Source organism: Hemiscyllium ocellatum, unplaced genomic scaffold (assembly GCF_020745735.1).
Source record: "Hemiscyllium ocellatum isolate sHemOce1 unplaced genomic scaffold, sHemOce1.pat.X.cur. scaffold_2642_pat_ctg1, whole genome shotgun sequence".
NCBI lineage: Eukaryota > Metazoa > Chordata > Chondrichthyes > Orectolobiformes > Hemiscylliidae > Hemiscyllium > Hemiscyllium ocellatum.
Genome location: NW_026868153.1, coordinates 46,003 through 68,662, shown reverse-complemented (window position 1 = coordinate 68,662; position 22,660 = coordinate 46,003). Strand labels below are relative to the sequence as shown.

Genomic DNA, 22,660 nt, shown 5'->3' with positions numbered 1-22,660 from the left:
GGCGATCGTCTGCGTGAATAATCTTTACGTACAGACGTAGCTACTAAAGCAGGTCGCTTCCGTACAGTAGTTTGCGAAGAAACAAACAGAGATGGGGGTTTCACTCTATTCAGGAAACAGACCAAAGACATTTCTTTCTTGTTCAAGAAAATATTAGGATAAATTTGTTGCCTCGGGGGTGGGGGGGGAGGCGGGGGGGTTGGGAAGGGGCTGTGGGGGCTGATCTGATAGCCATTTGACATTGGCTGAGTCATGGGATCCCACAACCTGATTTGACTGTGTTAAAAATCCCACAACACCAGGTTTCAGCCCAACGGGGTTCTTTGAAATTACAGCAGTCACCCCACCCCCGCCACCGCCGTACCATCGGTGGGATACGTTCCAAGAACGACGCAGAAGCCAAAACGGCAGACAAGGGCAAATCCATTCATTCAAATTGGCAAGTTACCTTCCTGGCAGGCCCCTGGTTCCAGAATGTTCCCTGTAGCACGTTGGGGTTACCCTGTCCTGGCTTTCAGCGTGCTGCACCTTCATCAGGTAACTGCAGAGCAGGTTCATAAGACAGAAAACCCGTAACAAAAGACGATAGTTTCCTGCAACTGAAAAGACAATAGATGCAACAATCACTGACTGCCATCAACACGGCAAACTAGCAAAGGCAAGAGATTCACATTGCATTCACCTGCTTTTGAACTTGGGTAAGCGTTGGGTGCACCATTCCTGGAAACACTGCAATACCAGGCTGATACATGGAGAGGACAGAGCAAGCCCTTAAGCCATCTCCCTGCTCCAAAAATCCATTTAATACAAACACTCCCACCTTCGGGAGATATCAGCGATTAAACTGATAAGAACAGAAACTACACATATTCCAAGCCAAAAGGCCGAGAAGCGATAGCACATCAATACTCCAACGGTGGAGGTCATATTTGCCGACTATCCTTTCCATCAGTTTGATGATATTCAAAGTTCCTTTATTCCCTTACCGTCTACCTTCCTTCCAAGATATCCACCAGACCGGAAGATCACTCTGCAGCAGTCGCTGTGCTTTCCCCGTGCTTTTTGTCCATCTGTTACGTAGCGCGTAGGTCGCGCTGACGACCAATCAGATGGCACGGGCCGGAGCCACCGCACGTCAGGTCGACTGCAGAGAGGTTTCTCCCGGTGATCGGGGACAGCGGCGGCGGCAGGGTCATTCATTCCCCCGGCAGGGTCATTCATTCCCCGGCATCTACAAGATTCACCAGAATTCCTCCGGCAGCACCTTGCAAACCCCTGGCCAACGCAGCCTCGAAGGATGACGGCAGCAGATCCACGGGAACACCACCATTTCGCAAGTTCTCCCCCCCGCCGAGACACTCGCTGTCCTGAATTGCAAATATGTCTTTGTTCCTCCGGTGTTACCGGGTCAAAATCGGGAATCCCCGCCCAAACAGCATCGCGGGGCTACCGACAGCACTTGGACTGCAGCGGTTCGAGAGAGCAGCTCACCACCAGGCTGATCTCGGCATGGGCGAGAAATGTTGGCCTTGACGGAAAGATCCTATTCATTGCCTCCCCTTGTGTTGGTGTAGCTTGCCATAAATGCCAATCATCGTTTCCCTCACGTACAGGATTCGCTCCTCGGCATTCCGCATCAATCCGAAAAGTTGCGAAAAGCGAATTACGTCCGTGCACCCTTTCTTTATCGTCACTTTCAATATCCTCTTACTTGTATCCGACTCTCTGTGGAGAATGGGGAGGGAGCTGATCTCCCCGTGTAAACATGTCACGCTGCAAGCGCGCTCATCACCACCAGCAGCTCGATTCGACATCTCCGTTCACATTGCTGCAGATCGCTGACAACATTATAATCCGACCCAGTTGACAAACTGACAACTGTTTCGCTACTTGCACCGCAAATGATGACAAATCGTTCCAAATCGTACGGGTGGCACAGTGGATCAGTGGTTAGTACGGCTGCCTGGTGGCACCAGGGAGCTGAAGCCAGTTCAGCCTTGGGCGATCGTCTGCGTGAATAATCTTTACGTACAGACGTAGCTACTAAAGCAGGTCGCTTCCGTACAGTAGTTTGCGAAGAAAACAAACAGAGATGGGGGTTTCACTCTATTCAGGAAACAGACCAAAGACATTTCTTTCTTGTTCAAGAAAATATTAGGATAAATTTGTTGCCTCGGGGGTGGGGGGGGAGGCGGGGGGGTTGGGAAGGGGCTGTGGGGGCTGATCTGATAGCCATTTGACATTGGCTGGCTGAGTCATGGGATCCCACAACCTGATTTGACTGTGTTAAAAATCCCACAACACCAGGTTTCAGCCCAACGGGGTTCTTTGAAATTACAGCAGTCACCCCACCCCCCGCCACCGCCGTACCATCGGTGGGATACGTTCCAAGAACGACCGCAGAAGCCCAAAACGGCAGACAAGGGCAAATCCATTCATTCAAATTGGCAAGTTACCTTCCTGGCAGGCCCCTGGTTCCAGAATGTTCCCTGTAGCACGTTGGGGTTACCCCTGTCCTGGCTTTCAGCGTGCTGCACCTTCATCAGGTAACTGCAGAGCAGGTTCATAAGACAGAAAACCCGTAACAAAAGACGATAGTTTCCTGCAACTGAAAAGACAATAGATGCAACAATCACTGACTGCCATCAACACGGCAAACTAGCAAAGGCAAGAGATTCACATTGCATTCACCTGCTTTGAACTTGGGTAAGCGTTGGGTGCACCATTCCTGGAAACACTGCAATACCAGGCTGATACATGGAGAGGGACAGAGCAAGCCCTTAAGCCATCTCCCTGCTCCAAAATCCATTTAATACAAACACTCCCACCTTCGGGAGATATCAGCGATTAAACTGATAAGAACAGAAACTACACATATTCCAAGCCAAAGGCCGAGAAGCGATAGCACATTAATACTCCAACGGTGGAGGTCATATTTGCCGACTATCCTTTCCATCAGTTTGATGATATTCAAAGTTCCTTTATTCCCTTACCGTCTACCTTCCTTCCAAGATATCCAACCAGACCGGAAGATCACTCTGCAGCAGTCGCTGTGCTTTCCCCGTGCTTTTCTCTCCATCTGTTACGTAGCCGCGTAGGTCGCGCTGACGACCAATCAGATGGCACGGGCCGGAGCCACCGCACGTCAGGTCGACTGCAGAGAGGTTTCTCCCGGTGATCGGGGACAGCGGCGGCGGCAGGGTCATTCATTCCCCCGGCAGGGTCATTCATTCCCCGGCATCTACAAGATTCACCAGAATTCCTCAGGCAGCACCTTGCAAACCCATGGCCAACGCAGCCTCGAAGGATGACGGCAGCAGATCCACGGGAACACCACCATTCGCAAGTTCCCTCCCCCCCCCCGAGACACTCGCTGTCCTGAATTGCAAATATGTCTTTGTTCCTCCGGTGTTACCGGGTCAAAATCGGGAATCCCCGCCCAAACAGCATCGCGGGGCTACCGACAGCACTTGGACTGCAGCGGTTCGAGAGAGCAGCTCACCACCAGGCTGATCTCGGCATGGGCGAGAAATGTTGGCCTTGACGGAAAGATCCTATTCATTGCCTCCCCTTGTGTTGGTGTAGCTTGCCCATAAATGCCAATCATCGTTTCCCTCACGTACAGGATTCGCTCCTCGGCATTCCGCATCAATCCGAAAAGTTGCGAAAAGCGAATTACGTCCGTGCACCCTTTCTTTATCGTCCACTCTCAATATCCTCTCTACTTGTATCCGACTCTCTGGAGAATGGGGAGGGAGCTGATCTCCCCGTGTAAACATGTCACGCTGCAAGCGCGCCTCATCACCACCAGCAGCTCGATTCGACATCTCCGTTCACATTGCTGCAGATCGCTGACAACATTATAATCCGACCAGTTGACAAACTGACAACTGTTTCGCTACTTGCACCGCAAATGATGACAAATCGTTCCAAATCGTACGGGTGGCACAGTGGATCAGTGGTTAGTACGGCTGCCTGGTGGCACCAGGGAGCTGAAGCCAGTTCCAGCCTTGGGCGATCGTCTGCGTGAATAATCTTTACGTACAGACGTAGCTACTAAAGCAGGTCGCTTCCGTACAGTAGTTTGCGAAGAAACAAACAGAGATGGGGGTTTCACTCTATTCAGGAAACAGACCAAAGACATTTCTTTCTTGTTCAAGAAAATATTAGGATAAATTTGTTGCCTCGGGGGTGGGGGGGGAGGCGGGGGGGTTGGGAAGGGGCTGTGGGGGCTGATCTGATAGCCATTTGACATTGGCTGAGTCATGGGATCCCACAACCTGATTTGACTGTGTTAAAAATCCCACAACACCAGGTTTCAGCCCAACGGGGTTCTTTGAAATTACAGCAGTCACCCCACCCCCCGCCACCGCCGTACCATCGGTGGGATACGTTCCAAGAACGACCGCAGAAGCCCAAAACGGCAGACAAGGGCAAATCCATTCATTTAAATTGGCAAGTTACCTTCCTGGCAGGCCCCTGGTTCCAGAATGTTCCCTGTAGCACGTTGGGGTTACCCCTGTCCTGGCTTTCTGCGTGCTGCACCTTCATCAGGTAACTGCAGAGCAGGTTCATAAGACAGAAAACCCGTAACAAAAGACGATAGTTTCCTGCAACTGAAAAGACAATAGATGCAACAATCACTGACTGCCATCAACACGGCAAACTAGCAAAGGCAAGAGATTCACATTGCATTCACCTGCTTTTGAACTTGGGTAAGCGTTGGGTGCACCATTCCTGGAAACACTGCAATACCAGGCTGATACATGGAGAGGACAGAGCAAGCCCTTAAGCCATCTCCCTGCTCCAAAAATCCATTTAATACAAACACTCCCACCTTCGGGAGATATCAGCGATTAAACTGATAAGAACAGAAACTACACATATTCCAAGCCAAAAGGCCGAGAAGCGATAGCACATTAATACTCCAACGGTGGAGGTCATATTTGCCGACTATCCTTTCCATCAGTTTGATGATATTCAAAGTTCCTTTATTCCCTTACCGTCTACCTTCCTTCCAAGATATCCAACCAGACCGGAAGATCACTCTGCAGCAGTCGCTGTGCTTTCCCCGTGCTTTTCTCTCCATCTGTTACGTAGCCGCGTAGGTCGCGCTGACGACCAATCAGATGGCACGGGCCGGAGCCACCGCACGTCAGGTCGACTGCAGAGAGGTTTCTCCCGGTGATCGGGGACAGCGGCGGCGGCAGGGTCATTCATTCCCCGGCAGGGTCATTCATTCCCCCGGCATCTACAAGATTCACCAGAATTCCTCAGGCAGCACCTTGCAAACCCATGGCCAACGCAGCCTCGAAGGATGACGGCAGCAGATCCACGGGAACACCACCATTCGCAAGTCCTCCCCCCCCCCCCGAGACACTCGCTGTCCTGAATTGCAAATATGTCTTTGTTCCTCCGGTGTTACCGGGTCAAAATCGGGAATCCCCGCCCAAACAGCATCGCGGGGCTACCGACAGCACTTGGACTGCAGCGGTTCGAGAGAGCAGCTCACCACCAGGCTGATCTCGGCATGGGCGAGAAATGTTGGCCTTGACGGAAAGATCCTATTCATTGCCTCCCCTTGTGTTGGTGTAGCTTGCCCATAAATGCCAATCATCGTTTCCCTCACGTACAGGATTCGCTCCTCGGCATTCCGCATCAATCCGAAAAGTTGCGAAAAGCGAATTACGTCCGTGCACCCTTTCTTTATCGTCCACTCTCAATATCCTCTCTACTTGTATCCGACTCTCTGGAGAATGGGGAGGGAGCTGATCTCCCCGTGTAAACATGTCACGCTGCAAGCGCGCCTCATCACCACCAGCAGCTCGATTCGACATCTCCGTTCACATTGCTGCAGATCGCTGACAACATTATAATCCGACCCAGTTGACAAACTGACAACTGTTTCGCTACTTGCACCGCAAATGATGACAAATCGTTCCAAATCGTACGGGTGGCACAGTGGATCAGTGGTTAGTACGGCTGCCTGGTGGCACCAGGGAGCTGAAGCCAGTTCCAGCCTTGGGCGATCGTCTGCGTGAATAATCTTTACGTACAGACGTAGCTACTAAAGCAGGTCGCTTCCGTACAGTAGTTTGCGAAGAAACAAACAGAGATGGGGGTTTCACTCTATTCAGGAAACAGACCAAAGACATTTCTTTCTTGTTCAAGAAAATATTAGGATAAATTTGTTGCCTCGGGGGTGGGGGGGGAGGCGGGGGGGTTGGGAAGGGGCTGTGGGGGCTGATCTGATAGCCATTTGACATTGGCTGAGTCATGGGATCCCACAACCTGATTTGACTGTGTTAAAAATCCCACAACACCAGGTTTCAGCCCAACGGGGTTCTTTGAAATTACAGCAGTCACCCCACCCCCCGCCACCGCCGTACCATCGGTGGGATACGTTCCAAGAACGACCGCAGAAGCCCAAAACGGCAGACAAGGGCAAATCCATTCATTCAAATTGGCAAGTTACCTTCCTGGCAGGCCCCTGGTTCCAGAATGTTCCCTGTAGCACGTTGGGGTTACCCCTGTCCTGGCTTTCAGCGTGCTGCACCTTCATCAGGTAACTGCAGAGCAGGTTCATAAGACAGAAAACCCGTAACAAAAGACGATAGTTTCCTGCAACTGAAAAGACAATAGATGCAACAATCACTGACTGCCATCAACACGGCAAACTAGCAAAGGCAAGAGATTCACATTGCATTCACCTGCTTTTGAACTTGGGTAAGCGTTGGGTGCACCATTCCTGGAAACACTGCAATACCAGGCTGATACATGGAGAGGACAGAGCAAGCCCTTAAGCCATCTCCCTGCTCCAAAAATCCATTTAATACAAACACTCCCACCTTCGGGAGATATAAGCGATTAAACTGATAAGAACAGAAACTACACATATTCCAAGCCAAAAGGCCGAGAAGCGATAGCACATTAATACTCCAACGGTGGAGGTCATATTTGCCGACTATCCTTTCCATCAGTTTGATGATATTCAAAGTTCCTTTATTCCCTTACCGTCTACCTTCCTTCCAAGATATCCAACCAGACCGGAAGATCACTCTGCAGCAGTCGCTGTGCTTTCCCCGTGCTTTTCTCTCCATCTGTTACGTAGCCGCGTAGGTCGCGCTGACGACCAATCAGATGGCACGGGCCGGAGCCACCGCACGTCAGGTCGACTGCAGAGAGGTTTCTCCCGGTGATCGGGGACAGCGGCGGCGGCAGGGTCATTCATTCCCCCGGCAGGGTCATTCATTCCCCCGGCATCTACAAGATTCACCAGAATTCCTCAGGCAGCACCTTGCAAACCCATGGCCAACGCAGCCTCGAAGGATGACGGCAGCAGATCCACGGGAACACCACCATTCGCAAGTTCTCCCCCCCCCCCGAGACACTCGCTGTCCTGAATTGCAAATATGTCTTTGTTCCTCCGGTGTTACCGGGTCAAAATCGGGAATCCCCGCCCAAACAGCATCGCGGGGCTACCGACAGCACTTGGACTGCAGCGGTTCGAGAGAGCAGCTCACCACCAGGCTGATCTCGGCATGGGCGAGAAATGTTGGCCTTGACGGAAAGATCCTATTCATTGCCTCCCCTTGTGTTGGTGTAGCTTGCCCATAAATGCCAATCATCGTTTCCCTCACGTACAGGATTCGCTCCTCGGCATTCCGCATCAATCCGAAAAGTTGCGAAAAGCGAATTACGTCCGTGCACCCTTTCTTTATCGTCCACTCTCAATATCCTCTCTACTTGTATCCGACTCTCTGGAGAATGGGGAGGGAGCTGATCTCCCCGTGTAAACATGTCACGCTGCAAGCGCGCCTCATCACCACCAGCAGCTCGATTCGACATCTCCGTTCACATTGCTGCAGATCGCTGACAACATTATAATCCGACCCAGTTGACAAACTGACAACTGTTTCGCTACTTGCACCGCAAATGATGACAAATCGTTCCAAATCGTACGGGTGGCACAGTGGATCAGTGGTTAGTACGGCTGCCTGGTGGCACCAGGGAGCTGAAGCCAGTTCCAGCCTTGGGCGATCGTCTGCGTGAATAATCTTTACGTACAGACGTAGCTACTAAAGCAGGTCGCTTCCGTACAGTAGTTTGCGAAGAAACAAACAGAGATGGGGGTTTCACTCTATTCAGGAAACAGACCAAAGACATTTCTTTCTTGTTCAAGAAAATATTAGGATAAATTTGTTGCCTCGGGGGTGGGGGGGGAGGCGGGGGGGTTGGGAAGGGGCTGTGGGGGCTGATCTGATAGCCATTTGACATTGGCTGAGTCATGGGATCCCACAACCTGATTTGACTGTGTTAAAAATCCCACAACACCAGGTTTCAGGCCAACGGGGTTCTTTGAAATTACAGCAGTCACCCCACCCCCCGCCACCGCCGTACCATCGGTGGGATACGTTCCAAGAACGACCGCAGAAGCCCAAAACGGCAGACAAGGGCAAATCCATTCATTTAAATTGGCAAGTTACCTTCCTGGCAGGCCCCTGGTTCCAGAATGTTCCCTGTAGCACGTTGGGGTTACCCCTGTCCTGGCTTTCTGCGTGCTGCACCTTCATCAGGTAACTGCAGAGCAGGTTCATAAGACAGAAAACCCGTAACAAAAGACGATAGTTTCCTGCAACTGAAAAGACAATAGATGCAACAATCACTGACTGCCATCAACACGGCAAACTAGCAAAGGCAAGAGATTCACATTGCATTCACCTGCTTTTGAACTTGGGTAAGCGTTGGGTGCACCATTCCTGGAAACACTGCAATACCAGGCTGATACATGGAGAGGACAGAGCAAGCCCTTAAGCCATCTCCCTGCTCCAAAAATCCATTTAATACAAACACTCCCACCTTCGGGAGATATCAGCGATTAAACTGATAAGAACAGAAACTACACATATTCCAAGCCAAAAGGCCGAGAAGCGATAGCACATCAATACTCCAACGGTGGAGGTCATATTTGCCGACTATCCTTTCCATCAGTTTGATGATATTCAAAGTTCCTTTATTCCCTTACCGTCTACCTTCCTTCCAAGATATCCAACCAGACCGGAAGATCACTCTGCAGCAGTCGCTGTGCTTTCCCCGTGCTTTTCTCTCCATCTGTTACGTAGCCGCGTAGGTCGCGCTGACGACCAATCAGATGGCACGGGCCGGAGCCACCGCACGTCAGGTCGACTGCAGAGAGGTTTCTCCCGGTGATCGGGGACAGCGGCGGCGGCAGGGTCATTCATTCCCCGGCAGGGTCATTCATTCCCCCGGCATCTACAAGATTCACCAGAATTCCTCAGGCAGCACCTTGCAAACCCATGGCCAACGCAGCCTCGAAGGATGACGGCAGCAGATCCACGGGAACACCACCATTCGCAAGTTCTCTCCCCCCCCCGAGACACTCGCTGTCCTGAATTGCAAATATGTCTTTGTTCCTCCGGTGTTACCGGGTCAAAATCGGGAATCCCCGCCCAAACAGCATCGCGGGGCTACCGACAGCACTTGGACTGCAGCGGTTCGAGAGAGCAGCTCACCACCAGGCTGATCTCGGCATGGGCGAGAAATGTTGGCCTTGACGGAAAGATCCTATTCATTGCCTCCCCTTGTGTTGGTGTAGCTTGCCCATAAATGCCAATCATCGTTTCCCTCACGTACAGGATTCGCTCCTCGGCATTCCGCATCAATCCGAAAAGTTGCGAAAAGCGAATTACGTCCGTGCACCCTTTCTTTATCGTCCACTCTCAATATCCTCTCTACTTGTATCCGACTCTCTGGAGAATGGGGAGGGAGCTGATCTCCCCGTGTAAACATGTCACGCTGCAAGCGCGCCTCATCACCACCAGCAGCTCGATTCGACATCTCCGTTCACATTGCTGCAGATCGCTGACAACATTATAATCCGACCCAGTTGACAAACTGACAACTGTTTCGCTACTTGCACCGCAAATGATGACAAATCGTTCCAAATCGTACGGGTGGCACAGTGGATCAGTGGTTAGTACGGCTGCCTGGTGGCACCAGGGAGCTGAAGCCAGTTCCAGCCTTGGGCGATCGTCTGCGTGAATAATCTTTACGTACAGACGTAGCTACTAAAGCAGGTCGCTTCCGTACAGTAGTTTGCGAAGAAACAAACAGAGATGGGGGTTTCACTCTATTCAGGAAACAGACCAAAGACATTTCTTTCTTGTTCAAGAAAATATTAGGATAAATTTGTTGCCTCGGGGTGGGGGGGGAGGCGGGGGGGTTGGGAAGGGGCTGTGGGGGCTGATCTGATAGCCATTTGACATTGGCTGAGTCATGGGATCCCACAACCTGATTTGACTGTGTTAAAAATCCCACAACACCAGGTTTCAGCCCAACGGGGTTCTTTGAAATTACAGCAGTCACCCCACCCCCCGCCACCGCCGTACCATCGGTGGGATACGTTCCAAGAACGACCGCAGAAGCCCAAAACGGCAGACAAGGGCAAATCCATTCATTCAAATTGGCAAGTTACCTTCCTGGCAGGCCCCTGGTTCCAGAATGTTCCCTGTAGCACGTTGGGGTTACCCCTGTCCTGGCTTTCAGCGTGCTGCACCTTCATCAGGTAACTGCAGAGCAGGTTCATAAGACAGAAAACCCGTAACAAAAGACGATAGTTTCCTGCAACTGAAAAGACAATAGATGCAACAATCACTGACTGCCATCAACACGGCAAACTAGCAAAGGCAAGAGATTCACATTGCATTCACCTGCTTTTGAACTTGGGTAAGCGTTGGGTGCACCATTCCTGGAAACACTGCAATACCAGGCTGATACATGGAGAGGACAGAGCAAGCCCTTAAGCCATCTCCCTGCTCCAAAAATCCATTTAATACAAACACTCCCACCTTCGGGAGATATCAGCGATTAAACTGATAAGAACAGAAACTACACATATTCCAAGCCAAAAGGCCGAGAAGCGATAGCACATTAATACTCCAACGGTGGAGGTCATATTTGCCGACTATCCTTTCCATCAGTTTGATGATATTCAAAGTTCCTTTATTCCCTTACCGTCTACCTTCCTTCCAAGATATCCAACCAGACCGGAAGATCACTCTGCAGCAGTCGCTGTGCTTTCCCCGTGCTTTTCTCTCCATCTGTTACGTAGCCGCGTAGGTCGCGCTGACGACCAATCAGATGGCACGGGCCGGAGCCACCGCACGTCAGGTCGACTGCAGAGAGGTTTCTCCCGGTGATCGGGGACAGCGGCGGCGGCAGGGTCATTCATTCCCCCGGCATCTACAAGATTCACCAGAATTCCTCAGGCAGCACCTTGCAAACCCATGGCCAACGCAGCCTCGAAGGATGACGGCAGCAGATCCACGGGAACACCACCATTCGCAAGTTCTCCCCCCCGCCGAGGCACTCGCTGTCCTGAATTGCAAATATGTCCTTGTTCCTCCGGTGTTACCGGGTCAAAATCGGGAATCCCCGCCCAAACAGCATCGCGGGGCTACCGACAGCACTTGGACTGCAGCGGTTCGAGAGAGCAGCTCACCACCAGGCTGATCTCGGCATGGGCGAGAAATGTTGGCCTTGACGGAAAGATCCTATTCATTGCCTCCCCTTGTGTTGGTGTAGCTTGCCCATAAATGCCAATCATCGTTTCCCTCACGTACAGGATTCGCTCCTCGGCATTCCGCATCAATCCGAAAAGTTGCGAAAAGCGAATTACGTCCGTGCACCCTTTCTTTATCGTCCACTTTCAATATCCTCTCTACTTGTATCCGACTCTCTGTGGAGAATGGGGAGGGAGCTGATCTCCCCGTGTAAACATGTCACGCTGCAAGCGCGCCTCATCACCACCAGCAGCTCGATTCGACATCTCCGTTCACATTGCTGCAGATCGCTGACAACATTATAATCCGACCCAGTTGACAAACTGACAACTGTTTCGCTACTTGCACCGCAAATGATGACAAATCGTTCCAAATCGTACGGGTGGCACAGTGGATCAGTGGTTAGTACGGCTGCCTGGTGGCACCAGGGAGCTGAAGCCAGTTCCAGCCTTGGGCGATCGTCTGCGTGAATAATCTTTACGTACAGACGTAGCTACTAAAGCAGGTCGCTTCCGTACAGTAGTTTGCGAAGAAACAAACAGAGATGGGGGTTTCACTCTATTCAGGAAACAGACCAAAGACATTTCTTTCTTGTTCAAGAAAATATTAGGATAAATTTGTTGCCTCGGGGTGGGGGGGGAGGCGGGGGGGTTGGGAAGGGGCTGTGGGGGCTGATCTGATAGCCATTTGACATTGGCTGAGTCATGGGATCCCACAACCTGATTTGACTGTGTTAAAAATCCCACAACACCAGGTTTCAGCCCAACGGGGTTCTTTGAAATTACAGCAGTCACCCCACCCCCCGCCACCGCCGTACCATCGGTGGGATACGTTCCAAGAACGACCGCAGAAGCCCAAAACGGCAGACAAGGGCAAATCCATTCATTCAAATTGGCAAGTTACCTTCCTGGCAGGCCCCTGGTTCCAGAATGTTCCCTGTAGCACGTTGGGGTTACCCCTGTCCTGGCTTTCAGCGTGCTGCACCTTCATCAGGTAACTGCAGAGCAGGTTCATAAGACAGAAAACCCGTAACAAAAGACGATAGTTTCCTGCAACTGAAAAGACAATAGATGCAACAATCACTGACTGCCATCAACACGGCAAACTAGCAAAGGCAAGAGATTCACATTGCATTCACCTGCTTTTGAACTTGGGTAAGCGTTGGGTGCACCATTCCTGGAAACACTGCAATACCAGGCTGATACATGGAGAGGACAGAGCAAGCCCTTAAGCCATCTCCCTGCTCCAAAAATCCATTTAATACAAACACTCCCACCTTCGGGAGATATCAGCGATTAAACTGATAAGAACAGAAACTACACATATTCCAAGCCAAAAGGCCGAGAAGCGATAGCACATTAATACTCCAACGGTGGAGGTCATATTTGCCGACTATCCTTTCCATCAGTTTGATGATATTCAAAGTTCCTTTATTCCCTTACCGTCTACCTTCCTTCCAAGATATCCAACCAGACCGGAAGATCACTCTGCAGCAGTCGCTGTGCTTTCCCCGTGCTTTTCTGTCCATCTGTTACGTAGCCGCGTAGGTCGCGCTGACGACCAATCAGATGGCACGGGCCGGAGCCACCGCACGTCAGGTCGACTGCAGAGAGGTTTCTCCCGGTGATCGGGGACAGCGGCGGCGGCAGGGTCATTCATTCCCCGGCAGGGTCATTCATTCCCCCGGCATCTACAAGATTCACCAGAATTCCTCAGGCAGCACCTTGCAAACCCATGGCCAACGCAGCCTCGAAGGATGACGGCAGCAGATCCACGGGAACACCACCATTCGCAAGTTCTCCCCCCCGCCGAGGCACTCGCTGTCCTGAATTGCAAATATGTCCTTGTTCCTCCGGTGTTACCGGGTCAAAATCGGGAATCCCCGCCCAAACAGCATCGCGGGGCTACCGACAGCACTTGGACTGCAGCGGTTCGAGAGAGCAGCTCACCACCAGGCTGATCTCGGCATGGGCGAGAAATGTTGGCCTTGACGGAAAGATCCTATTCATTGCCTCCCCTTGTGTTGGTGTAGCTTGCCCATAAATGCCAATCATCGTTTCCCTCACGTACAGGATTCGCTCCTCGGCATTCCGCATCAATCCGAAAAGTTGCGAAAAGCGAATTACGTCCGTGCACCCTTTCTTTATCGTCCACTTTCAATATCCTCTCTACTTGTATCCGACTCTCTGTGGAGAATGGGGAGGGAGCTGATCTCCCCGTGTAAACATGTCACGCTGCAAGCGCGCCTCATCACCACCAGCAGCTCGATTCGACATCTCCGTTCACATTGCTGCAGATCGCTGACAACATTATAATCCGACCCAGTTGACAAACTGACAACTGTTTCGCTACTTGCACCGCAAATGATGACAAATCGTTCCAAATCGTACGGGTGGCACAGTGGATCAGTGGTTAGTACGGCTGCCTGGTGGCACCAGGGAGCTGAAGCCAGTTCCAGCCTTGGGCGATCGTCTGCGTGAATAATCTTTACGTACAGACGTAGCTACTAAAGCAGGTCGCTTCCGTACAGTAGTTTGCGAAGAAACAAACAGAGATGGGGGTTTCACTCTATTCAGGAAACAGACCAAAGACATTTCTTTCTTGTTCAAGAAAATATTAGGATAAATTTGTTGCCTCGGGGGTGGGGGGGGAGGCGGGGGGGTTGGGAAGGGGCTGTGGGGGCTGATCTGATAGCCATTTGACATTGGCTGAGTCATGGGATCCCACAACCTGATTTGACTGTGTTAAAAATCCCACAACACCAGGTTTCAGCCCAACGGGGTTCTTTGAAATTACAGCAGTCACCCCACCCCCCGCCACCGCCGTACCATCGGTGGGATACGTTCCAAGAACGACCGCAGAAGCCCAAAACGGCAGACAAGGGCAAATCCATTCATTCAAATTGGCAAGTTACCTTCCTGGCAGGCCCCTGGTTCCAGAATGTTCCCTGTAGCACGTTGGGGTTACCCCTGTCCTGGCTTTCAGCGTGCTGCACCTTCATCAGGTAACTGCAGAGCAGGTTCATAAGACAGAAAACCCGTAACAAAAGACGATAGTTTCCTGCAACTGAAAAGACAATAGATGCAACAATCACTGACTGCCATCAACACGGCAAACTAGCAAAGGCAAGAGATTCACATTGCATTCACCTGCTTTTGAACTTGGGTAAGCGTTGGGTGCACCATTCCTGGAAACACTGCAATACCAGGCTGATACATGGAGAGGACAGAGCAAGCCCTTAAGCCATCTCCCTGCTCCAAAAATCCATTTAATACAAACACTCCCACCTTCGGGAGATATCAGCGATTAAACTGATAAGAACAGAAACTACACATATTCCAAGCCAAAAGGCCGAGAAGCGATAGCACATTAATACTCCAACGGTGGAGGTCATATTTGCCGACTATCCTTTCCATCAGTTTGATGATATTCAAAGTTCCTTTATTCCCTTACCGTCTACCTTCCTTCCAAGATATCCAACCAGACCGGAAGATCACTCTGCAGCAGTCGCTGTGCTTTCCCCGTGCTTTTCTCTCCATCTGTTACGTAGCCGCGTAGGTCGCGCTGACGACCAATCAGATGGCACGGGCCGGAGCCACCGCACGTCAGGTCGACTGCAGAGAGGTTTCTCCCGGTGATCGGGGACAGCGGCGGCGGCAGGGTCATTCATTCCCCCGGCAGGGTCATTCATTCCCCCGGCATCTACAAGATTCACCAGAATTCCTCAGGCAGCACCTTGCAAACCCATGGCCAACGCAGCCTCGAAGGATGACGGCAGCAGATCCACGGGAACACCACCATTCGCAAGTTCTCCCCCCCCCCCGAGGACACTCGCTGTCCTGAATTGCAAATATGTCTTTGTTCCTCCGGTGTTACCGGGTCAAAATCGGGAATCCCCGCCCAAACAGCATCGCGGGGCTACCGACAGCACTTGGACTGCAGCGGTTCGAGAGAGCAGCTCACCACCAGGCTGATCTCGGCATGGGCGAGAAATGTTGGCCTTGACGGAAAGATCCTATTCATTGCCTCCCCTTGTGTTGGTGTAGCTTGCCCATAAATGCCAATCATCGTTTCCCTCACGTACAGGATTCGCTCCTCGGCATTCCGCATCAATCCGAAAAGTTGCGAAAAGCGAATTACGTCCGTGCACCCTTTCTTTATCGTCCACTTTCAATATCCTCTCTACTTGTATCCGACTCTCTGGAGAATGGGGAGGGAGCTGATCTCCCCGTGTAAACATGTCACGCTGCAAGCGCGCCTCATCACCACCAGCAGCTCGATTCGACATCTCCGTTCACATTGCTGCAGATCGCTGACAACATTATAATCCGACCCAGTTGACAAACTGACAACTGTTTCGCTACTTGCACCGCAAATGATGACAAATCGTTCCAAATCGTACGGGTGGCACAGTGGATCAGTGGTTAGTACGGCTGCCTGGTGGCACCAGGGAGCTGAAGCCAGTTCCAGCCTTGGGCGATCGTCTGCGTGAATAATCTTTACGTACAGACGTAGCTACTAAAGCAGGTCGCTTCCGTACAGTAGTTTGCGAAGAAACAAACAGAGATGGGGGTTTCACTCTATTCAGGAAACAGACCAAAGACATTTCTTTCTTGTTCAAGAAAATATTAGGATAAATTTGTTGCCTCGGGGGTGGGGGGGGAGGCGGGGGGGTTGGGAAGGGGCTGTGGGGGCTGATCTGATAGCCATTTGACATTGGCTGAGTCATGGGATCCCACAACCTGATTTGACTGTGTTAAAAATCCCACAACACCAGGTTTCAGCCCAACGGGGTTCTTTGAAATTACAGCAGTCACCCCACCCCCCGCCACCGCCGTACCATCGGTGGGATACGTTCCAAGAACGACCGCAGAAGCCCAAAACGGCAGACAAGGGCAAATCCATTCATTTAAATTGGCAAGTTACCTTCCTGGCAGGCCCCTGGTTCCAGAATGTTCCCTGTAGCACGTTGGGGTTACCCCTGTCCTGGCTTTCAGCGTGCTGCACCTTCATCAGGTAACTGCAGAGCAGGTTCATAAGACAGAAAACCCGTAACAAAAGACGATAGTTTCCTGCAACTGAAAAGACAATAGATGCAACAATCACTGACTGCCATCAACACGGCAAACTAGCAAAGGCAAGAGATTCACATTGCATTCACCTGCTTTTGAACTTGGGTAAGCGTTGGGTGCACCATTCCTGGAAACACTGCAATACCAGGCTGATACATGGAGAGGACAGAGCAAGCCCTTAAGCCATCTCCCTGCTCCAAAAATCCATTTAATACAAACACTCCCACCTTCGGGAGATATCAGCGATTAAACTGATAAGAACAGAAACTACACATATTCCAAGCCAAAAGGCCGAGAAGCGATAGCACATTAATACTCCAACGGTGGAGGTCATATTTGCCGACTATCCTTTCCATCAGTTTGATGATATTCAAAGTTCCTTTATTCCCTTACCGTCTACCTTCCTTCCAAGATATCCAACCAGACCGGAAGATCACTCTGCAGCAGTCGCTGTGCTTTCCCCGTGCTTTTCTGTCCATCTGTTACGTAGCCGCGTAGGTCGCGCTGACGACCAATCAGATGGCACGGGCCGGAGCCACCGCACGTCAGGTCGACTGCAGAGAGGTTTCTCCCGGTGATCGGGGACAGCGGCGGCGGCAGGGTCATTCATTCCCCCGGCAGGGTCATTCATTCCCCGGCATCTACAAGATTCACCAGAATTCCTCAGGCAGCACCTTGCAAACCCATGGCCAACGCAGCCTCGAAGGATGACGGCAGCAGATCCACGGGAACACCACCATTCGCAAGTTCTCCCCCCCCCCCGAGGCACTCGCTGTCCTGAATTGCAAATATGTCTTTGTTCCTCCGGTGTTACCGGGTCAAAATCGGGAATCCCCGCCCAAACAGCATCGCGGGGCTACCGACAGCACTTGGACTGCAGCGGTTCGAGAGAGCAGCTCACCACCAGGCTGATCTCGGCATGGGCGAGAAATGTTGGCCTTGACGGAAAGATCCTATTCATTGCCTCCCCTTGTGTTGGTGTAGCTTGCCCATAAATGCCAATCATCGTTTCCCTCACGTACAGGATTCGCTCCTCGGCATTCCGCATCAATCCGAAAAGTTGCGAAAAGCGAATTACGTCCGTGCACCCTTTCTTTATCGTCCACTTCAATATCCTCTCTACTTGTATCCGACTCTCTGGGAGAATGGGGAGGGAGCTGATCTCCCCGTGTAAACATGTCACGCTGCAAGCGCGCCTCATCACCACCAGCAGCTCGATTCGACATCTCCGTTCACATTGCTGCAGATCGCTGACAACATTATAATCCGACCCAGTTGACAAACTGACAACTGTTTCGCTACTTGCACCGCAAATGATGACAAATCGTTCCAAATCGTACGGGTGGCACAGTGGATCAGTGGTTAGTACGGCTGCCTGGTGGCACCAGGAGCTGAAGCCAGTTCCAGCCTTGGGCGATCGTCTGCGTGAATAATCTTTACGTACAGACGTAGCTACTAAAGCAGGTCGCTTCCGTACAGTAGTTTGCGAAGAAACAAACAGAGATGGGGGTTTCACTCTATTCAGGAAACAGACCAAAGACATTTCTTTCTTGTTCAAGAAAATATTAGGATAAATTTGTTGCCTCGGGGGTGGGGGGGGAGGCGGGGGGGTTGGGAAGGGGCTGTGGGGGCTGATCTGATAGCCATTTGACATTGGCTGAGTCATGGGATCCCACAACCTGATTTGACTGTGTTAAAAATCCCACAACACCAGGTTTCAGCCCAACGGGGTTCTTTGAAATTACAGCAGTCACCCCACCCCCCGCCACCGCCGTACCATCGGTGGGATACGTTCCAAGAACGACCGCAGAAGCCCAAAACGGCAGACAAGGGCAAATCCATTCATTTAAATTGGCAAGTTACCTTCCTGGCAGGCCCCTGGTTCCAGAATGTTCCCTGTAGCACGTTGGGGTTACCCCTGTCCTGGCTTTCAGCGTGCTGCACCTTCATCAGGTAACTGCAGAGCAGGTTCATAAGACAGAAAACCCGTAACAAAAGACGATAGTTTCCTGCAACTGAAAAGACAATAGATGCAACAATCACTGACTGCCATCAACACGGCAAACTAGCAAAGGCAAGAGATTCACATTGCATTCACCTGCTTTTGAACTTGGGTAAGCGTTGGGTGCACCATTCCTGGAAACACTGCAATACCAGGCTGATACATGGAGAGGACAGAGCAAGCCCTTAAGCCATCTCCCTGCTCCAAAAATCCATTTAATACAAACACTCCCACCTTCGGGAGATATCAGCGATTAAACTGATAAGAACAGAAACTACACATATTCCAAGCCAAAAGGCCGAGAAGCGATAGCACATAAATACTCCAACGGTGGAGGTCATATTTGCCGACTATCCTTTCCATCAGTTTGATGATATTCAAAGTTCCTTTATTCCCTTACCGTCTACCTTCCTTCCAAGATATCCAACCAGACCGGAAGATCACTCTGCAGCAGTCGCTGTGCTTTCCCCGTGCTTTTCTGTCCATCTGTTACGTAGCCGCGTAGGTCGCGCTGACGACCAATCAGATGGCACGGGCCGGAGCCACCGCACGTCAGGTCGACTGCAGAGAGGTTTCTCCCGGTGATCGGGGACAGCGGCGGCGGCAGGGTCATTCATTCCCCGGCAGGGTCATTCATTCCCCCGGCATCTACAAGATTCACCAGAATTCCTCAGGCAGCACCTTGCAAACCCATGGCCAACGCAGCCTCGAAGGATGACGGCAGCAGATCCACGGGAACACCACCATTCGCAAGTTCTCCCCCCCCCCGAGGCACTCGCTGTCCTGAATTGCAAATATGTCTTTGTTCCTCCGGTGTTACCGGGTCAAAATCGGGAATCCCCGCCCAAACAGCATCGCGGGGCTACCGACAGCACTTGGACTGCAGCGGTTCGAGAGAGCAGCTCACCACCAGGCTGATCTCGGCATGGGCGAGAAATGTTGGCCTTGACGGAAAGATCCTATTCATTGCCTCCCCTTGTGTTGGTGTAGCTTGCCCATAAATGCCAATCATCGTTTCCCTCACGTACAGGATTCGCTCCTCGGCATTCCGCATCAATCCGAAAAGTTGCGAAAAGCGAATTACGTCCGTGCACCCTTTCTTTATCGTCCACTTCAATATCCTCTCTACTTGTATCCGACTCTCTGGGAGAATGGGGAGGGAGCTGATCTCCCCGTGTAAACATGTCACGCTGCAAGCGCGCCTCATCACCACCAGCAGCTCGATTCGACATCTCCGTTCACATTGCTGCAGATCGCTGACAACATTATAATCCGACCCAGTTGACAAACTGACAACTGTTTCGCTACTTGCACCGCAAATGATGACAAATCGTTCCAAATCGTACGGGTGGCACAGTGGATCAGTGGTTAGTACGGCTGCCTGGTGGCACCAGGGAGCTGAAGCCAGTTCCAGCCTTGGGCGATCGTCTGCGTGAATAATCTTTACGTACAGACGTAGCTACTAAAGCAGGTCGCTTCCGTACAGTAGTTTGCGAAGAAACAAACAGAGATGGGGGTTTCACTCTATTCAGGAAACAGACTAAAGACATTTCTTTCTTGTTCAAGAAAATATTAGGATAAATTTGTTGCCTCGGGGGTGGGGGGGGAGGCGGGGGGGTTGGGAAGGGGCTGTGGGGGCTGATCTGATAGCCATTTGACATTGGCTGAGTCATGGGATCCCACAACCTGATTTGACTGTGTTAAAAATCCCACAACACCAGGTTTCAGCCCAACGGGGTTCTTTGAAATTACAGCAGTCACCCCACCCCCCGCCACCGCCGTACCATCGGTGGGATACGTTCCAAGAACGACCGCAGAAGCCCAAAACGGCAGACAAGGGCAAATCCATTCATTCAAATTGGCAAGTTACCTTCCTGGCAGGCCCCTGGTTCCAGAATGTTCCCTGTAGCACGTTGGGGTTACCCCTGTCCTGGCTTTCAGCGTGCTGCACCTTCATCAGGTAACTGCAGAGCAGGTTCATAAGACAGAAAACCCGTAACAAAAGACGATAGTTTCCTGCAACTGAAAAGACAATAGATGCAACAATCACTGACTGCCATCAACACGGCAAACTAGCAAAGGCAAGAGATTCACATTGCATTCACCTGCTTTTGAACTTGGGTAAGCGTTGGGTGCACCATTCCTGGAAACACTGCAATACCAGGCTGATACATGGAGAGGACAGAGCAAGCCCTTAAGCCATCTCCCTGCTCCAAAAATCCATTTAATACAAACACTCCCACCTTCGGGAGATATCAGCGATTAAACTGATAAGAACAGAAACTACACATATTCCAAGCCAAAAGGCCGAGAAGCGATAGCACATTAATACTCCAACGGTGGAGGTCATATTTGCCGACTATCCTTTCCATCAGTTTGATGATATTCAAAGTTCCTTTATTCCCTTACCGTCTACCTTCCTTCCAAGATATCCAACCAGACCGGAAGATCACTCTGCAGCAGTCGCTGTGCTTTCCCCGTGCTTTTCTCTCCATCTGTTACGGAGCCGCGTAGGTCGCGCTGACGACCAATCAGATGGCACGGGCCGGAGCCACCGCACGTCAGGTCGACTGCAGAGAGGTTTCTCCCCGGTGATCGGGGACAGCGGCGGCGGCAGGGTCATTCATTCCCCCGGCAGGGTCATTCATTCCCCGGCATCTACAAGATTCACCAGAATTCCTCAGGCAGCACCTTGCAAACCATGGCCAACGCAGCCTCGAAGGATGACGGCAGCAGATCCACGGGAACACCACCATTCGCAAGTTCTCCCCCCCCCCGAGGCACTCGCTGTCCTGAATTGCAAATATGTCTTTGTTCCTCCGGTGTTACCGGGTCAAAATCGGGAATCCCCGCCCAAACAGCATCGCGGGGCTACCGACAGCACTTGGACTGCAGCGGTTCGAGAGAGCAGCTCACCACCAGGCTGATCTCGGCATGGGCGAGAAATGTTGGCCTTGACGGAAAGATCCTATTCATTGCCTCCCCTTGTGTTGGTGTAGCTTGCCCATAAATGCCAATCATCGTTTCCCTCACGTACAGGATTCGCTCCTCGGCATTCCGCATCAATCCGAAAAGTTGCGAAAAGCGAATTACGTCCGTGCACCCTTTCTTTATCGTCCACTTTCAATATCCTCTCTACTTGTATCCGACTCTCTGTGGAGAATGGGGAGGGAGCTGATCTCCCCGTGTAAACATGTCACGCTGCAAGCGCGCCTCATCACCACCAGCAGCTCGATTCGACATCTCCGTTCACATTGCTGCAGATCGCTGACAACATTATAATCCGACCCAGTTGACAAACTGACAACTGTTTCGCTACTTGCACCGCAAATGATGACAAATCGTTCCAAATCGTACGGGTGGCACAGTGGATCAGTGGTTAGTACGGCTGCCTGGTGGCACCAGGGAGCTGAAGCCAGTTCCAGCCTTGGGCGATCGTCTGCGTGAATAATCTTTACGTACAGACGTAGCTACTAAAGCAGGTCGCTTCCGTACAGTAGTTTGCGAAGAAACAAAACAGAGATGGGGGTTTCACTCTATTCAGGAAACAGACCAAAGACATTTCTTTCTTGTTCAAGAAAATATTAGGATAAATTTGTTGCCTCGGGGTGGGGGGGGAGGCGGGGGGGTTGGGAAGGGGCTGTGGGGGCTGATCTGATAGCCATTTGACATTGGCTGAGTCATGGGATCCCACAACCTGATTTGACTGTGTTAAAAATCCCACAACACCAGGGTTCAGCCCAACGGGGTTCTTTGAAATTACAGCAGTCACCCCACCCCCCGCCACCGCCGTACCATCGGTGGGATACGTTCCAAGAACGACCGCAGAAGCCCAAAACGGCAGACAAGGGCAAATCCATTCATTTAAATTGGCAAGTTACCTTCCTGGCAGGCCCTGGTTCCAGAATGTTCCCTGTAGCACGTTGGGGTTACCCCTGTCCTGGCTTTCAGCGTGCTGCACCTTCATCAGGTAACTGCAGAGCAGGTTCATAAGACAGAAAACC

At 51.4% G+C, this 22,660-nt stretch overlaps 11 non-coding genes across 11 annotated transcripts; all 11 read right to left on the bottom strand.

Moving 5' to 3' along the window:
• Positions 1 to 704: 704 nt before the first annotated feature.
• LOC132812269 (U2 spliceosomal RNA) lies at positions 705 to 896 on the bottom strand. The gene has a single exon (XR_009643560.1). It is a non-coding gene; the product is annotated as a U2 spliceosomal RNA (small nuclear RNA).
• A 1,816-nt stretch (positions 897 to 2,712) lies between these two features.
• Positions 2,713 to 2,903, bottom strand: LOC132812277 (U2 spliceosomal RNA). Its single transcript, XR_009643568.1, has one exon. It is a non-coding gene; the product is annotated as a U2 spliceosomal RNA (small nuclear RNA).
• A 1,818-nt stretch (positions 2,904 to 4,721) lies between these two features.
• On the bottom strand, positions 4,722 to 4,913 carry LOC132812268 (U2 spliceosomal RNA). Its single transcript, XR_009643559.1, has one exon. It is a non-coding gene; the product is annotated as a U2 spliceosomal RNA (small nuclear RNA).
• Positions 4,914 to 6,732: 1,819 nt separating this feature from the next.
• LOC132812276 (U2 spliceosomal RNA) lies at positions 6,733 to 6,924 on the bottom strand. The gene has a single exon (XR_009643567.1). It is a non-coding gene; the product is annotated as a U2 spliceosomal RNA (small nuclear RNA).
• A 1,819-nt stretch (positions 6,925 to 8,743) lies between these two features.
• LOC132812267 (U2 spliceosomal RNA) lies at positions 8,744 to 8,935 on the bottom strand. Its single transcript, XR_009643558.1, has one exon. It is a non-coding gene; the product is annotated as a U2 spliceosomal RNA (small nuclear RNA).
• Positions 8,936 to 10,752: 1,817 nt separating this feature from the next.
• Positions 10,753 to 10,944, bottom strand: LOC132812266 (U2 spliceosomal RNA). The gene has a single exon (XR_009643557.1). It is a non-coding gene; the product is annotated as a U2 spliceosomal RNA (small nuclear RNA).
• Positions 10,945 to 12,742: 1,798 nt separating this feature from the next.
• On the bottom strand, positions 12,743 to 12,934 carry LOC132812265 (U2 spliceosomal RNA). The gene has a single exon (XR_009643556.1). It is a non-coding gene; the product is annotated as a U2 spliceosomal RNA (small nuclear RNA).
• Positions 12,935 to 14,753: 1,819 nt separating this feature from the next.
• On the bottom strand, positions 14,754 to 14,945 carry LOC132812264 (U2 spliceosomal RNA). Its single transcript, XR_009643555.1, has one exon. It is a non-coding gene; the product is annotated as a U2 spliceosomal RNA (small nuclear RNA).
• Positions 14,946 to 16,765: 1,820 nt separating this feature from the next.
• Positions 16,766 to 16,957, bottom strand: LOC132812263 (U2 spliceosomal RNA). Its single transcript, XR_009643554.1, has one exon. It is a non-coding gene; the product is annotated as a U2 spliceosomal RNA (small nuclear RNA).
• Positions 16,958 to 18,774: 1,817 nt separating this feature from the next.
• LOC132812262 (U2 spliceosomal RNA) lies at positions 18,775 to 18,966 on the bottom strand. The gene has a single exon (XR_009643553.1). It is a non-coding gene; the product is annotated as a U2 spliceosomal RNA (small nuclear RNA).
• Positions 18,967 to 20,783: 1,817 nt separating this feature from the next.
• LOC132812261 (U2 spliceosomal RNA) lies at positions 20,784 to 20,975 on the bottom strand. Its single transcript, XR_009643552.1, has one exon. It is a non-coding gene; the product is annotated as a U2 spliceosomal RNA (small nuclear RNA).
• Between the last annotated feature and the right edge of the window lie 1,685 nt (positions 20,976 to 22,660).